This window comes from Vicia villosa, linkage group LG6 (assembly GCF_029867415.1).
Source record: "Vicia villosa cultivar HV-30 ecotype Madison, WI linkage group LG6, Vvil1.0, whole genome shotgun sequence".
In the NCBI taxonomy this organism is placed as follows: domain Eukaryota; kingdom Viridiplantae; phylum Streptophyta; class Magnoliopsida; order Fabales; family Fabaceae; genus Vicia; species Vicia villosa.
This window is the reverse complement of record NC_081185.1, coordinates 41,402,912-41,405,232: the sequence shown is the minus strand read 5'-3', so window position 1 is coordinate 41,405,232 and position 2,321 is coordinate 41,402,912.

Below are 2,321 nucleotides of genomic sequence, written 5' to 3'. Positions count from 1 at the left end.
TTCTCCTTTTTCGCTTAGCTTGTTTCTGAAGACCCACTTTGTACCAATGATGTTATATCCTTTTGGTCTAGGAACAAGATCCCATACATCATTCCTTGTAAACTGATTTAGTTCTTCTTGCATGGCAATTATCCAGTCTGCATCTTCTAGAGCTTGATCAACAGAAGTTGGCTCGATCAAAGAGACAAGACCTAATTGACATTCTGCATTGTTCTTGAGGAATGCTCTTGTTCTGATAGGATCATCCTTCTTTCCAAGAATGACATCTTTTGAGTGAGCAGAGGTTAGTCTAGAAGATCTTCTGACTATTGGCTCTTCAGAAATTCTAAGATTCTCTAAAGATGCAGCAACTTGATCTTCTAATCCTTTGCTCCTGAGATCTTCAGCTTCTGAAACTTTGCTTCTTGGTTCTTCAGCTTCTGATATATCAATATCTAAATCTGCAAAATTTTCAAACTGCTTTGGCTTTTCAAGACCAAGCTTATCATAAACTTTTCATGGGTAATACCATTTTCTTTGAAGAACTCCTCAAAGAATTTGTTCTCAAATTCACCACCATGATCACTTCTGACCTTTATGATTTTACACTCCTTCTCAGATTGAATCTGAGTGCAGAATTCAAAGAACACTGAATGAGACTCATCCTTGTGTTTTAAGAACTTTACCCATCTCCAGCGGCTATAATCATCTACGATGACTAATCCATATTTCTTCCCTCTGACAGATGTTGTTTTGACTAGGCCAAACAGATCAATGTGCAGAAGTTCTAGCGGCCTAGAGGAAGAAACAACATTCTTAGACTTGAATGCATGTTTGGAGAACTTGCCCTTCTGACATGCTTCGCAAAGAGCATCTGATTTATATTTCACATTAGGGAGTCCTCTGACCAGATTTAGTTTGTTAATCTGAGAAATCTTTCTCAAACTAGCATGGCCTAATCTTCTGTGCCAGACCCATTGCTCTTCACTAACAGACATAAGACAAGTTACCTTCTGATTCTTAAGATCTTGAAGATCAATCTTGTAAATGTTGTTCTTTCTCTTGCCTGTAAATAGGATTGAGCCATCCTTCTGACTTACAGCCTTGCAAGACTTTTGATTGAATATTATGTCATAACCATTGTCACTTAATTGACTTATGGACAACAAGTTATGAGCTAATCCATCTACCAGAAGAACATTAGTTATAGAAGGAGAGTTACCAGTACTTATGGTTCCTGAGCCAATGATTTTGCCCTTCTGATCTCCTCCAAACTTAACTTCTCCAGCAGATTTAAGCACCAGGTCTTGGAACATAGACCTTCTTCCCGTCATGTGTCGAGAGCACCCAGAGTCCAGGTACCATGACATGCTTTTCTTTGTCTTCTTTGCAACCAAGGATATCTGCAATAGGAATAATCTTTTCCTTAGGTACCCACATTTTCTTGGGTCCTTTCTTGTTAGTTCTCCTCAAGTTCTGATTGAACTTGGGTTTAGCATTATAAAAAACAGGAGGTACAGCATGAGTTACATGATATTTTCTAGGTTGTGTCACATGCTTCTTAGTGTGTGTAATGTGAAAGCTTTTGGCATGTGATGTGAGCCTAATATCATGGGAGTGGCCATACTTGAACTGATCATACAATGGCTTGTATGTGATTTTCATATCATCTACAGGTTCAAGTTTGTATGGGGTATTACCCTCATAGCCAATGCCAACTCTCTTGTTTCCATAAACAACATATATCATAGAAGCAAGTTGACTTATTCCAATGCTTCTAGATAGGAACTTCCTAAAGCTCATGTCATATTCTTTCAGAATATGGTTCAGGCTAGGAATGGACTTTTCTGATTCAGAAGGAGATCCAACATCTTTGGATAATTTTAAAACTTTTTCCTTCAGTTCAGAATTTTCCACTTCCAGCTTCTTAGTTTCAGATTCAAATAGCTTTTTCAGCTTTTTCTATTTGATACTAAGATGAGCCTTGAGTTCCAGAAGTTCTGTTATATTGAAAACTAGCTCTTCTCTAGATAGTTCAGAAAATACCTCTTCAGAATCTGATTTTGATGTAGATTCTGATCCATCATCAACTGTGGCCATCAGTGCAATGTTTGCCTGCTCGCCTTCAGAGTCTGATTCTGATTCTGATGAATCTGAATCATCCCAAGTTGCCATAAGACCTTTCTTCTTATGAAACTTCTTCTTGGGCTTCTCCTTCTGAAGCTTTGGACACTCACTCTTGTAGTGACCTGGCTCATTGCACTCGAAGCAAGTGACCTTCTTCTTGTCATAACTTCTGCTTCTAGAAGATTCTCCTTTTTCAAGGTTCTTAGAACTTTTGA